The sequence below is a fragment of the Lissotriton helveticus genome, chromosome 3_2 (genome assembly GCF_964261635.1).
Source record: "Lissotriton helveticus chromosome 3_2, aLisHel1.1, whole genome shotgun sequence".
Classification (NCBI taxonomy): Eukaryota; Metazoa; Chordata; class Amphibia; order Caudata; family Salamandridae; genus Lissotriton; species Lissotriton helveticus.
The window spans coordinates 214165379-214180027 of NC_136062.1; the positions used below are offsets into that span (position 1 = coordinate 214165379).

The window sequence follows — 14649 nt, forward strand, 5'->3', positions numbered from 1 at the left end:
TCACAATAGTGCCCTCAGCAACCCTGCGAGCTGACCTCACCATCATCCTCTACAAAAGCAGCATTGTATTTGTCAATCAATCAATCAATCAATCAATCAAGCATTTATATAGCGCACTACTCACCCGGAGGGTCTCAAGGCGCTAGGGGAGGGGGGGTCCGCTACTGCTCGAACAGCCAGGTCTTGAGCTGCTTCCTGAAGGCAAGGTGGTCCTGGGTCAGGCGGAGGTGGGTCGGGAGGGAGTTCCAAGTCTTGGCGGCCAGGTAGGAGAAGGACCTTCCTCCTGTGGTGGCTCTTCGGATGCGGGGGACGGAGGCGAGGGCGTGGCCGGTCGATCGAAGCTGGCGTGTGGGGGCGTAGAAGTTGAGGCGGCTGTTGAGGTATCCTGGGCCTTGGTTGTGTAGGGCTTTGTGTGCGTGGGTGAGGAGACGGAAGGTGATTCTCTTGTTGACCGGGAGCCAGTGCAGATCTCTCAGGTGTCCGGAGATGTGGTTGTGTCGGGGGATGTCCAGGATGAGTCGTGCAGAGGCGTTCTGAATCCGATGGAGTCTCTTCTGGAGTTTGGCGGTGGTTCCGGCGTAGAGGGAGTTGCCGTAGTCCAGACGGCTGGTGACGAGGGCCTGGGTGACCATCTTCCTGGTCTCGGTGGGGATCCACCGGAAGATCTTACGTAGCATGCGCAGGATGTTGAAGCACGACGAGGAGACGGCGTTGACTTGTCTGGTCATGGAGAGGGAGGAGTCCAGGATGAAGCCCAGGTTGCGTGCGTGGTCTGTTGGTTTGGGTGCGTTGCCCAGGGCGGGGGGCCACCAGGAGTCGTCCCAGGCGGAGGGTGAAGATCCCAGGATGAGGACTTCCGTCTTGTCCGAATTCAGTTTCAGGCGGCTGTTCATCATCCACTTGGCTACGTCTGTCATCCCTTCGTGTAGGTTGGCTCTGGCGGTGGCGGGGTCGTTGGTGAGGGAGAGGATCAGCTGGGTGTCATCGGCGTAGGAGATGATGTTGAGGTTGTGTTGGCGTGCGATGGCTGCGAGGGGGCTCATGTAGACGTTGAAGAGGGTTGGGCTGAGCGAGGAGCCTTGGGGAATGCCACAGATGACTCGGTGGCTTCTGATCTGAACGGGGGGAGGCGGACTCTCTGTGTCCTTCCGGCGAGGAACGAGATGATCCATTCCAGTGCCTTCTCCTGGATTCCCACGTTGCTGAGGCGCCGCACTAGGGTACGGTGGCAGACAGTGTCGAAGGCCGCGGAGAGGTCTAGGAGGATGAGGGCCGCTGCTTCTCCGTTGTCGAGCAGGGCTCGGATGTCATCGGTGGCTGCGATCAGGGCGGTCTCGGTGCTGTGTTTGGCCCGGAAGCCAGACTGCGACAGGTCGAGGGATCCGTTCGTCTCGAGGAAGGCGGCCAGCTGCTTGTTGACGGTCTTCTCGATGACTTTTGCAGGAAACGGGAGCAGCGAGATGGGGCGGTAGTTCTTGAGGTCGGTGGGGTCGGCTGATGGCTTCTTTAGTAGAGCGCTGAGTTCGGCGTGTTTCCAGCTCTCCGGGAAGGTAGCGGTGTTGAAGGAGGTGTTGATGATGTCCCGCAGGTGGGGTGCGATGACAGCGTCGGCCTTGTTGAAGACGTGGTGAGGGCAGGGGACGGTCGGAGATCCGGAGTGGATGGAGTTCATCGTGCGGATGGTGTCTTTGGTGCTGATCGGGGTCCAGGTGCGGAGGGTGGTGGTGGGGGGCGGTGGTTCAGTCGTGGCATGCGTCGGTTGAGTGCTGAAGCTGTTGTGTATGTCCGCGATCTTGTTGTGGAAGTAGGAGGCGAGGGAGTTGCAGAGGTCTTGCGAAGGGGTGATGTCGTTGTTTCCGGCGTTGGGGTTGGAGAGCTCTTTAACGATGTTGAAGAGTTCCTTGCTGTTTTGTGCGTTGTTGTCCAGTCGTTCCTTGAATGCAGTTTTCTTGGTGGCGTGGATCAGTTGGTGGTGTTTTCGGGTGGCGAGCTTGAGGACAGTCATGTTGTTCGGTGTTGGGTCTCTGTGCCAGGCTTTCTCGAGTGCTCGGCAGTTCTTCTTGGAGGTTTTGAGTTCGTCGGTGAACCATGGGGCTTTCTTGCTGCCGGGTCTGCTAGGCGGGGTCTTCAGAGGGGCGAGGTCGTCTGTGCAGTTGCTGATCCAAGCTTCAACAAAAAAAGTGATACATTTGCAGATCTCCTTACCATTCTCCGAAACCATGTGCATGACACTGGGAAGACGACCAACACCCGGCCTGACTTTAATCCGACCCCCCTGGCCAACATGACTAACTTCCCCCAAGCCACCTCTCCTAGAGTCTCCAACACAGTTCCTCCTAACCGCCCCAACTCATCTACTGGCCTGGTCGTGGGGAAGACGACCAACACCCGTCCTGACATTCCTCCGACCCTCTTGCCCAACATGACTAACTTCCCACAGGTGGCTTGGGCGCCGATGGTGATGGTCGCCTGAGAGCTCGGCTCCGGGACTGAGCCCGTGATTATCCTGTAAATCGGAGGCTGCGGGGCACCCCGAACCCCGCATTCTGCTGGACGGACCGACGACGACCTGCCAGGGCCCTTGCTGTGGCTCGGACGAGTGGTGATCCGGCGTAAAACCGAAGTTTGCGGATCCAACATGGCGCCCGGTCTTCATTGTCCCCCTAGCCGGATCCATTGAACTGGAGGAGCGCCGCCGGCGGCGTTTCGCCCCCGGCTTTGCCATCCCCGGCTGATTTGTGCACTAGATATCGGTCGGACCGGACTTTCCACAACGAGAATGCACTCGGTTGGGTAACCGGGCGGATGCCCGCGTTATAGTGGATCCCGTGAGCGGACGTCTGGTGAACCAGGCGGTGGCCGCGCTCACGACGCCGCACCTAGCTACAGTTTCCTGGCCTGTCCACTCCCATGGGAGGCGCGACACTCTGGCGCCACAAATCGTCCGGTGGAGTTGGTGACCCTCACCCCGGGACTTTAGCGGCTGTGCGGGCCTGCCCGACCTGGCGGCGGTTGTCTCCGCCCCCTTATCGGTGCCCTCGGACGCCGTGGTGGTGGCGCGAGCCGAAGTGGAGAATTTCCCGCAGGCCCTGGAGAAGGAGGTCTCCGATACTCGACTTAAGATCCAGTGACCGGGAGGGTCGCGGTCGGCATCTGCCCCCGGAGACGCATGCTCCTGGACCATCACGGAGTACCCCCGGCGACATGGGGAAACCTAGAGGAGCCAAGGGGGCCACCCCAACCGCCTCAGACTCGGAGACCCAGGACAGAGAGGAACATGGGGACCCAAAGAGTTCTGGTGGTGCGTCGATGCAACAGCAGTTCGACCGCGTCCTGGAGGCGATAGCGACCACGCGATCGGCCCTCCAACAAGACATTGCCCAGGTGGCGACGAGCCTTGGTCTCCTTAGAGCGGACCACGGCAAACTGTCGGACCGGGTCAAGGAGGTGGAGAGCTCGGTGAAAACCTTGGAGCCGGCACAGCGAACCTTGGCTGCGTCTATGAAGGACGCCTTATCCCGGATTGCGACCCTAGTGCAGAGAGCGGAGGATGCGGAAGGCCGCAACAGGAGGAACAACATCCGCGTGGTGGGCCTTCCGGAAAAGATCGAGGATGGCGACATGGTGGCGTACTTGGAGGCCTGGCTCCGTGACACGGTGGCCCTGGAGGGGCTGTCCTCCTTCTACACCTTGGAGCGTGCCCACAGAGTCCCGGCGCGGCCACCGCAGCAGGGGCGTGCCCCGAGACCAGTGGTGGCGCGGTTATTACACTTTCGGGACAGAGACTTCATCCTCAATGCCGCCAGGCATAATGGCCCATTCAAAGTGGCGAACAGTCAGGTGAACATCTTCCCGGATTTCACCTACGAAACTCAACGCAGGCGGGTCTCCTTCCTGGCGGTCAAGCGCGAGCTCAGGAGCGAGGGCATCCAGTACTCGCTACTCTATCCTGCTAGGCTCCGCATCATTGTCGATGACAAGACTCAATTCTTCGACACCCCGGAGGATGTCTGTGCCTGGCTCGAGCTTTACAGAGCAGGGAAAGATGGCTTCGGCTCCTCATCCCAACAGGCGGAGGGGCCGGAACAGAGACGGCGATCCAGGAGGATTAGGAATCGCCGTGGCCGCTCAGGGGGGCCCTCAACTGCAGAGACGTCGACGGAACGGAGGGGAGTGCTGGAGGTGTTATCTGAGTTGTCTGGCGCACGGGACGATGCCATTGAAGAGGAAGCGGACCCGGGTGACGAGGGGGCACAGTCGGACTCCGAGGACTCGGTGACCGATAGCGCCCATACACCGGTGATCACACCGAAGTCGGCGGAAGACCTTCTGGATGGACAGGGGTAACGGGTTAAGCTACCTCATTTTGGGAGGGGGCCCGGCAGGGGGGAGGCGGTTGCCGTCACTTGATGCTGACAACGAGGGCGGGGAGGGTGGGGTGCCCCTGTTTTTGCCCCGAGGGTCTTTGGTACTGTTTTGGGCTTGTTTTAGTCCTGGTAGCCTGAGCGTCGAGGGCCCACTGCCTCCGCCCGGCCCGCACCTGGCCCTTAAGGCCTTCCTACGGTGGCGACCGCAGGATTAGTAGGGGTTATTGGGTTGTTAGAGGGCAAGGTTTGGATGGGATCTGGATGGTGCTGTTTGGGTCCTGTTCTGGGGAGGGTGGGTGGGGGTTTGGTTCGTTCTTGGGTTGTTTGGCCTTGGTTGGGGAAAATGGCCGCCATCAGTGCTGGGAGGTATGATGTACTTTTTTTGTGGGGACCCGGATGGGGAGACTGTGCGAGGACAATATGGGACAATGGCTGATGTTGCTAATTTGAAATGTGTTACTTGGAACGTGCGGGGGCTTCATACTATGTCCAGGCGCCACAAAGTCCACGCTTATTTAGTGCGTAGGGGAGTGCAAATGGCGCTGCTGCAGGAAACTCATCTGAACAAGGCGGAAGGGGCGGCGCTACAGCGTAGATGGAGGGGGCAGGTCTTCTACACATCGTACTCCGCGTATGCCAGGGGGGCGCTAATTTGGGTTAGAGCTGGGGTCCCCTTCCAGGTCACGAACACAGTGATAGATCCAGAGGGGCGTTACGTGGCCATTTCGGGCACTTTAGGAGGGAGGGACTTGAACGTTTGCTGTATGTACGCTCCTAATATAGACCAGACTGCCTTCCTTTCCAGGTTATCGGGCTCGTTGGCCCACTTCTTTTCCGGGCCCCTTTTGCTTGGAGGAGATTTCAACTCAGTAGTGGACGTAGACACTGACCGCTCACATCCACCCCTTCCCGATTCTCCGGTTCGTCGCACGGCTAAGGGTCGTAAGGATTGGCAGACCCACTGGGGTCTGACGGATATCTGGAGGGCGCATCACCCCACTTCTAGGGACTATTCATACTTCTCGAGCCTACATGAGTTGCATGTCAGACTGGATGGATTTCTTGGCTCGCCCGAACTGGTTTCGGCAGCGGTCCGATCTGAGTACCTGTCCAGGACCATTTCAGACCATAACCCCCTCCTGCTGGACCTTCGCTGGCTCCCCGGGGCGCCGGCGGTGCCCACCTGGAAGTTACGACCCGAGATTCTTGAGGACAGTGTTTTCAGGGCGGACCTGGGGGATAAGGTATCGGAATATTTTGCGTCCAACAGCGGCACCGCAAGTACAAGAGCGTTAGAGTGGGACGCTTTTAAGGTAGTGGTGAGGGGTTACTGCATCTCTAAAAAGGTGGGCATGAGGCGAGTTATCCTAGCTGACTTAGACGCAGCGGACCGGAAGCTCCGCGAGCTGGAAGTTCGCCGCCCCGGGTGCCCGGAATTACAGGTACACACGGCGGGGGCGAGGGAGAAGGTGGCGGCGGAGGTCGAACGGCTTCGCTGTTTTGACTACAAGGCCTACACGGTCCGGTCCATCGCGGAGGGGGACAGATCGAGCGCGTTGTTGGCATGGCTGGCCAACCCTACGCGTCAGTCCCCATTGACGACAAGTATGCGTAAGGCGGACGGAACCGAGGTATACACCCAACCGGAGATTCTCAGCTGCTTCCGGCATTATTATGAAAGTTTATACCGCAGTCGCTCCGCCCGAGACCCTGACCGGCTCGATAATTATCTGCGCCCACTGGAGCTCCAAACAGTGGAGCGCGAAGTGGCGAAAGCCCTGGGGTCCGACATAGAATTGGGGGAGATCCGCGGTGCCATTAAACGGATGGCGAGAAATAAGACCCCGGGCCTGGACGGCCTGCCCGTGGAGTTTTATGCAGCTTATGCTGACCTCCTGGCCCCTAGGTTATTGGTGGTCTACAGAGAGGCGAAGAGGCTGGGGCGGCTCCCGAGCTCGATGTGTGAGGCGTTGGTGGTTCCTCTCCTCAAACCAGGAAGGGACTCGTCAGACCCGGGGTCTTACCGTCCCTTATCGATGCTGACGGTGGACTATAAGATACTGAGCAGTATCTTGGCCTCGCGGCTGCTGGGACACATGAGTTCCCTGGTGCATGAGGACCAAGCAGGTTTTATCCCAAGGCGTAACACGACTATGAACATTCGCAGGTTGTTCCGTTTGCTAGGGGAACCGTTTGTGGATGCCCCGTCCCCGGTTGTCTTATCGGTGGACCTAGAGAAGGCTTTTGATAGCCTGGAGTGGGACTACCTTTGCACGGTGCTGCGGAGATTCGGCCTCGGAGAGGGCTTCATCAGATGGACCGCGGTTCTCTATGCCTCTGCATCGGCCAGGGTCCGGGCGGGACCACTGATCTCCTCGCAATACCCGGTAGAACGAGGCACGAGGCAGGGGTGTTCGTTGTCCCCACTTCTCTTTGCACTGGCGGTGGAACCTCTCGCGCTGCATCTTCGATCGGGAGCCTACTATATGGGCCTGTGGACGCCTTCGGGCACGCACTACGTTTCGCTGTATGCAGACGATCTGTTGCTCTTCCTAGAGGACCCCCTCGACGCTTTACATGGAGCGGCGACGGCGCTCACGGAGTTTGGGGAGGTTTCGGGCCTCCGGGTGAATTGGTCCAAGACCTGTCTTTTCCCGGTTCGTAAGGGTGCCCCCGCCCCTACTCCAAGTAGGGAGATTAGATGGGAGCCCGACTGCTTTAAGTACCTGGGGGTATTCGTCTATCACGACCCATCCGACCTCCTAGATGGGAACATTGCCCGCAGCACTCGAGCACTTCGAGGCTGCATGGACTTCTGGGCCACGCTGCCGCTCTCGGTGGCGGGACGGATCGCTCTGCTTAAAATGGTGGCGCTTCCCAGGCTCTTATATTATTTCCGGACACTACCGATCTGGGTCCCACCGGCCACGTTTCGACTATTACGATCTATGGTGGTCGGATTCCTCTGGGGCTCGGGCCGCCGTCGGGTGGCCCTCAAGACCCTGATGAGGCCGAAGGATGAGGGGGGGCTTGCGGTGCCGGACTTCGAAAAGTATTATCTGGCGGCGCAGCTCCAGACCTTCACCCAGGCGATCGCCCGGGAATTTCGAGGCCCGGAAGACAGACGGGGGACGGGCATGGCCAGGCATGTTCTCTCCTTCATAGTGCTGCGGCAACGTTTGGCCCTGCGGGATTTGTCGTTGGAGGAGCGGACCGTCCGCCTATGTTGGAATCGGGCTCACGCCCGAGGCCATCTGAGAACACCATATGCGCCCGAAATACCTTTGGGGATGCTGACGGCCCTCCCCCATGGAGGCGATAGGTCGCGATTGGCGGCCTGGGAGGACGCTGGCTTACAGCTGGTTGGGGATCTGTATGAGGACGGGGCGCTCTTGCACTTCCAGGATCTTATCGACCGCTTCGAGATCCCCCGTGGTGACTTTCTGTTGCACTCGGCCATTGTTCGAGCGATCCAGGCGCACTGGAAGAGCGGGCAGGAGGAACCCACCTTATCTCCGGTGTGCCAATACGTGATGATGTCTGCGGGCACGGTGAAGGCGGTCACTTGCCTATACGGCAGATTGATCAACGAGGGGTTGGCTCCTCTCACTACTTTGAGAAACCGCTGGGAGGAGGACATTGGCAGGGAGATCCCGGAGACGACCTGGTCCCAGTTGGTGCGGCGAGCCTGGAAGGGCACACGCCACGCCCGTTTTCAGCTGGTCCACTATTACGTTCTCCATAGAGCATATTTGACCCCAGTGAAAATTAAACGATATTTTGCCACGAATTCGGCGGATTGCCCTAGGTGCCCGGCTCAGGAGGCGGACCTCCTCCACATGTTATGGGCCTGCCCGGGATTATCATCCTACTGGGTGGAAGTGGGGAAGACCCTGGAGGAGGTGACGGGGAGATCCTTATCATTTGATGCGGCGGTGGGACTCCTACACTGGTTCCCTCATACCCCTAAGAATAAAATCTCCAGCAAATTTATCGACCTAGGGCTCCTTCTTGCTAAGCGAGAGGTGACCAGGAACTGGAAGGCACGAGTGGGTCCGACAGGAAGTCGATGGCACGGTGAGCTCTTGAAGTGGGCGGCGGGGGAGAGCACCCTGAGATACCAACTGGCTGGGAGGCAGCGTAATGAGAAGGCGCAGGAGGCAGCGTTGGAGTGGGAAATGTTAGTGCAGGCCCTCAGGGATTATTGCGCCCCCAGCGACTCTGAAGGTGAAGAAGCGACTCGCCCCGAGTCCCATTAAAACGTTTGCACTATTATTCCTGCTGCTTTCCCCGTGGGTCCCATAGTAGATCCTGTTGCGGTTGTTCTCAGGCGCTGATGGCGGGGTTGGGTGGGATTTACTTTGGTTAGTAGTATTTTGAGGGTGGGGGGTTTTTCTTTTGGGTTTATAGGCTTGTTTGGAAAAGCAGATGACGGACAGTGGATCATCCGGACCAGCTCTGACATCCTTCTGAGCCCCCATTGAATTTCGCCGCCCGACCCCAGGGTTGTGGGCCGGAAGGCTGTGTACGGAACTTACGGTGCGGGGACAGAGGGTTGTATTTCGCTGATATTGCTTGTGTTATTATGCTGGTCGATTTTGTACCGATTTACTAATTCCTGCAATAAAAATATATTTAAAAAAAAAAAAAAATGACTAACTTCCCACAAGTCACCCCTCTAAGAGCCTCCAAGGCAGTCCCTCCTACCCCCTGCTCATCTACCCGCCTTGCTAACACTTCCACCACGAGACCTCGAGTCTCCTCCCCTCTATCTACCCCCACGGTCCCCACTGTTTCCAACACAGTACACCCTAATCCCCTCAGTCCTCCTACCAGTCTCCCCAATGCAATTGACCCGAGACCCCTGATCCCCGCCCTTCATGCTCCTCACTCGAAATCCACAGTTTCCAACACAACACACCCTAACCCCCTCAGCCCTCCTACAATCCCCCCGAACGAAATCGACCTGGACCCTGGGTCTCCTCCCTTCATGCTCCCCACTCGGACTCTAAGACCAGCACGTCTTCAACGACTTTTGCTGATGCAGGTCAAGCTACCCCCGCTAACACTCAATCCACCCCTTCTATGACCCCTAACACAGTCCATCCTAACCCTCCCACCCCCCCTCCACAGATATCCACACTCTGCACTCCAGAGCCACCAAAATAATTAAGAGCATCCACTACTCCATCCTGGATCTAACGAGCCTCCTTCACCTCGCCGAACTCTCCTTCGTTAGCCTCATGCCTCAGCTGAATTCCCCTTCCCCTCCCATCCCAGAGCTCCCCAAACGCCCACTACCGACATCCTTGAGGCATTTTTGCCCTCCTAGGCACCATAGCTGCCTTTCGGAGGAGGAAACCCTTGACCTCGCCCTCTCCTACAACCTTTCCCTCGTCACCACAAATTCGCTAGACCTCACTGAAAAGGAAATCCATGACATTCTCCAGGACCATAATGCAGCCCCTATCACCCCTTGTCTATCAGACGTGAGTGCTGCACACCCATCTGCACGGTCGCTATCAACCCCTGCAGATCAGCTCCCCTCTGTAATAGAAGGGTGATCAGAAGCAATCTAGCGCCTGCACACCTGTCAGCCGCGACTCCCGACACCACCTTCCTTCCCTCTCTGACTGGTCTCTTAATTAACTGCCGATCGGCAGTAAAGCATTCCACCGATGTCGCTGCTCTCATTCTAAACAATAACACTGACTTAGCTATTCTAACAGAATCATGGCTTAATGATTCCTCATCCCCATGCCTTGACCTCTTAGTCCCCCCCAACTTTAGCATTGCTAGGCTAGACAGACCACATAGCAACAAAGGTGGCGGCATTGCCTGCATCCATCGCTCTAACCTCCTTGTCACAGAGATTCTGGCGGATACTACTGATTCCTGCGAATATCTAGCCCTCTCAATCTGCTGTAACACCACACAACTTTGCAACCTGCACATCTTTTACCACCCCCCAGGCATGAACGACCCCTTCACTGACTACCTCATGGAAATTATCACAGATAAGAGCTCCACCAACACCAAAGACATTTTCCTCGGAGATTTCAACCTGTACTGGAACGATCTTAAGGATCCTCATATCAACGCCATTAAAGACCTCTTGGCCGATCAAGCCCTGACCCAAGCTTGCTCACTCCCAACCCATTCGAAAGGGGCCTCTCTTGACTGGATCTTCTCTAAGGAGGCAACCATCATGCTTATTTCTATTGACCCCTGTGACTGGTCTGACCACCACGCCATCGCCTTCCTTCTACCTGGCACCCGCAAGACAAGGGCCCCGCAACCGGTGCTTCCTAAACGTTGGGTCAGAAACAACAAAAACCTAGACCACAATGAACTTGAGATCCGCTGCACATCCGACCTCCCCCCTACATATCACATCAGTCAGTGACCTCAATGATCACTAATCTGTAACGATGTCGAACATTCTGTATGACTTAGCCCCTCTTAAACTAAAAAGAACTCAAGTCAAAGATAGAAACCCATGGTTCACTGGTTCCATCAACGACGAGAGGAGATCCCTCCGACAAGCCGAAAGAATCTGGAGACAGCACCCCTCGGCCGATCACCTAAAACTTCTCCGCCAGGCCAGAAATACATACAACATGAACATCCTCAACTCAAAAAAAGAGTTCTTCAGAGCGGAACTAGGAAATGCCCAGAACAGACCACACAAACTCTTTGAGCTGGTCAAACACCAATCGAACAAATTGTCCAAAACAGCGAAAGAAAACCCCAAGTCTCTCATCTCCTCCGAGGAATTCTCGTTTTTCGCAAACAAAATCAAAACCTTAGGTAACGAACTTAGTGCTGCCTCACTCCCTCTACCGAACCCGGACCTTCTGCCTCCTCCCCCCCTGCCTCCACAGTCCTCACCTAAGAATCTAGCACACTGGACTGATTTCTTACTTTACGATGAAGACTTTGTCACCAAAATCCTTTCCACCTTAAACCCGAACAACCATTTCAACGACCCGGTCCCTTCAAACTGTCTTGCGACGCTGCCCAATCCATTATTCCCAGCTCAACTGCGATAATCAACGCCTCTCACCAGCAGGGATCAATCCCGGAATCTCTGAAAGCGAGCCAAGTCCTCCCCATTCTGAAAAAGCCGTCGCTGGACCCAGCCTCCCCAGACAATTTTATACCAATTTCCAACATTCCTCTCTTGGCTAAAGGGCTGGAAAAGTGTGTGCAATTACAGCTAATTCACCACGTCAACAACTTCAATCTACTCGATGACTGCCAATCTGGCTTCCGACCTGAACACAGCACTGAAACCACCATGCTCCACATCCTCGATGATGCTCTACAAGCCCTTGACCAAGACAAAACCTGACTCCTAATCCTCCTAGATCTATCCTCGGCCTCCGACATGGTCAACCATGAGATGCTACTTGATAGCCTGAAACTCAGGATGGTATTAGATGGCACAGTCCTCGACTGGTTTAGTTCCTACCTCCAAAACCGATCTCAGAGATTCCTAATCAACAGCAACCTGTCTGCTCCCTCCTTGGTCACGGTGGGAGTCCCTCAAGGATCAACGTTGTCCCCCACCCTTTTCAACCTCTATTTAGAACCCCTTGCCGAAGTTCTTCGCACTGAAAATATTTCCTACCAAATGTACGCCAAAAACACTCAGATCTACATAAAAATCTCATCTCTTGAGGAGATCCTCACCTTGAATGAGGCCCTGAAACTGACCGTCCAATGGCTCTCTTCCAACCAACTCAAACTCAATACTAAGAAAACAGAGTTCCTCCTAATCTCCCCGCCCAAAAGCAACTCTGAGATCCAGACATGGATTAAAGCTATCACAGCCTTAAACTGTCCCCCGACCATTGTGGACTCGGCCAAATCTCTAGGAATTACCTTGGATTATAACCGAAACATGCGAGACCACATCAACTCAATGGCCAAATCTGCCAAATTCCACCAGAGCTACCTATGGAAACTGAAGCCCTTTCTTGACTCTCCCAACCTAAAATTTGCAGTCCAATCATTAGTTATTTCTAGGCTGGAATATGGTTGCTCCACCCTCACTAGTTTATCCAAGATCTCCCTAGCACCCTTAAAAGCCTGCCTCAATGCAGCCGCCAAACTACTTACCGGCACAAGGAAATTTGATCACATCACTCCTCATCTGAAAGCGTTGAACTGGCTCCCTTTCGAGGCTAGTATTCAACTCAATCTGGCATGCATCACGCACAAGGTCCTACACTCAAACTCCCCTGCGTATCTTGCACAGAAACTTGTGATATCCGGAGGAAGTAGGAATTCACAATCGGCCAGTACCCTCCTACTCCAGCCATTAAGAAAAACAAAGGTCCAAGGCTAAAGGAAATAACAAACTTGTACTATATAGACCACAATAGGCTGCTATATGTTTTCCATGCCCAGCCGGACAGGAAATTTATTATCAATCAATTCAAGTGTTTTTAGGAGTTTAAATACATTTTTGCAACAAACAATTTTTGCAGTAAGGCACAGTCCTGCGCCGTACTGGAAGGATGAAAAGAGAGAGGAAGGAGAATAAAAGGAAAGGTTCTTCAGGCAAACAAGAAATGAGCGATCTGGGCACTGTCAGAGTCAAAATTATCAGTGTTTCCCAGAGCAGTACATACAGGCAATAATGTACAATGGTCAACAGTATGTCTACTAAGAGCAGTCAACGTTTCAATCCCGGGCTCTAATTAAAAGGGATCATCTTCAGGACTTAGCTAAATAATTGCCTGGTAAAATAATATATACGCCTGTTAGGGAAGAAAAGAGGGAAAAAGAACAAAAAATAAACAGTTTAACATTCCGAGAAGTTAGCTAAGCCACATTTCTACATTAGAATTCGCAGTGATGAGATGCCAACCAGGGCGTGCTCAAGACTCTGACATGCCGGTGGTGCTATTTACTAGTAGGGCGGGTGAACAAGTGACCCGATTTATATGCTAAGACCTCCGTGGTGGTGAAGAGGAGACACGACGATTTGCTGTGTATGCCAGCGGGAGGTTGGAGCCAAAAGGTGAAAGACTCCGCATGGCGTCTCGATAGTTGAGTTGTGGGGGATAGAGGGTTCGGTGTCCGTTGTGAAGGTATGCCGAGTGGCATGTGAAACGGTGGTGCTGATGTGCGCCGTGGAGAATAACGTGTGTGAACAGCGGATTACCTCTGTGAGGGCTGGTTGGAGCCTCAAGGCGTGCGTGAACAATATGTGTTCAGCGGGGGCTTGGAAGCGCTCCCGATTGGTGAGGGGAAACTGGTAAGCGATAGAGAATGAGGGTTAACAAAATGGTGCCCAACAATGGACCGCAATTGGAGGAGTGAATTGAAGAATTCATACCCGTGGCAAGAGCAAGGTACGAGCTGTCTGTAAGTCCGTTTGGACTACCCGTCTGTGAGTTCAAGAAGGGATAGCTTCTTATTTCGAGGAGGTCGATTAAGTAGAGTCGATCCGCTGGGGAGACAAGGCATGTGCGATTAATGGAGTGAACAGTGCGACAGGGGCCGCCAAGCCGAAAGGGATTGGACTTACCAATTTGGAGAAAAAGAATGATGGCCTCGCTCTCGGTTCAACAAGGATTAGGAAACCTGGGGTTAGCGGTCGGTACAGTTAAAACGATCCGCTGGCGAGAAAAGTAATTTGGATTAATTAAACGAACGATAGATGGATTCGTAAGCCAAAGGGTGTTTGACTTACCGAGGTTGGAGCAATGTCCGGATGCAAGCTGGTCTGGCTGTCGCTAGGGAGCCTGAGGAGAGGGGGGGCCGTGATTGTTTTTGCTTGCATTAACATGTGATCGTATCAGATGATCGTATCACGTGCTACGGCAGCGAAACGTCTGGGTAACAATGGGAGCCCCAGGGCACTGTGGCGGCCATCTTTGAGTGGTGAAGGGATGATGTGGGCCTATTATAGTGTTACTATCATGCACATGAAATTTAAAAATTGTGAATAATTAATGGCGCAAGTGAGTGAACCACATTGGTGGAGTCGCTCACTATTTGTTGCATTGATGCAACGGCGAGCCAATTCTGTCATGCAATTTTGTAAATTCTGAAAAACGGCGCTGTGACATGGTATGAATAACATTTAACATTAATGTATGATTAACAATGCAGGGAAGAGAAGGTCAAGGACCATCTCTTAATCGATCCAGTGCTACTTATGCCTGGTCAAGAAAGCACGTTGGTACTTTAACAGAGGGTGAACAAGGTGTTTGTACAGTTTATATCCTATAGAAGGGTTGTCCAGTCCTCGCTTCTGTTTAATCCA

General features: G+C 54.6%; 1 long non-coding RNA gene across 1 annotated transcript; it reads right to left on the reverse strand.

Moving 5' to 3' along the window:
* Window positions 1-13341: 13341 nt before the first annotated feature.
* On the reverse strand, window positions 13342-14157 carry LOC144826269 (uncharacterized). Its single transcript, XR_013609746.1, has 3 exons — window positions 14074-14157; window positions 13909-13999; window positions 13342-13830 (listed from the first exon to the last, which is right to left on the reverse strand). It is a non-coding gene; the product is annotated as an uncharacterized LOC144826269 (long non-coding RNA).
* Between the last annotated feature and the right edge of the window lie 492 nt (window positions 14158-14649).